This window comes from Mesitornis unicolor, unplaced genomic scaffold (genome assembly GCF_000695765.1).
Source record: "Mesitornis unicolor isolate BGI_N332 unplaced genomic scaffold, ASM69576v1 scaffold36799, whole genome shotgun sequence".
Lineage (NCBI taxonomy): Eukaryota > Metazoa > Chordata > Aves > Mesitornithiformes > Mesitornithidae > Mesitornis > Mesitornis unicolor.
The window spans coordinates 13483-14199 of NW_010208546.1; positions in this window are offsets into that span (position 1 = coordinate 13483).

Here is a 717-nt window from a genome sequence, read left to right on the forward strand (position 1 = left end):
CCAGTGGAGCCTGCAATTGGCTGCAGGCAAGCCTGGGCAGCTACTCGATTTCCCCCTCCCTCCTCGAGTAGCCCATTTTGCTGATCATTTGCGGTGATGTGCCAACAGTGTCTTAAATCCCATCTCGTTTCCCTTCCCTCCTCCCCTCGCAGCCTTGCATAACAAGGGCAGAGCACGGCCTCTTCCTTAACCGCGGGGTCCTGTTTTATAACCATTGCCTCTTTTTCCCTCCCCTCCACCCTGACCTTGACAGGGTGTGAAAATTCTTCTGTTCAGGTTTTTGTTGTTTTGTTTTGTTTTTTTTTCTTTGTAAGTTGGGATTAATAAATGATAAAACCCCAGACAGCACAGATTGCTCCTGGTCTGGTCTCTCTTGAGGAGGGCAAGCAGCGAGACAGTGTCGGGGGGGATTTATGGCAGAGAGGAGGAAGTGGGGGGGGGTGGGCAGTGCCAGCTCGGGGAGAGCTTGGCCTTTCCCGGTGGGAGCTGGGTCCATCCTGCAGCACCCCATCTCTCCTGGAACAGGTAATGCTGGAGTGGGTTTGGGCAGGGCTGCTCCTCTGTTTTACTTTGGAGGAAGGCAGTGAGTGCTCTCCCTGGCAGGCTCCATCTGGAGCTTGTTCGTGAGCTCTTTGGGTCCTGGCCCTGGGAGTGCCTGTGGACCACCGTGTCCTGAGAAGGGGATGGGGATATGCTGGGGACCCTCTGTGCCCTGTC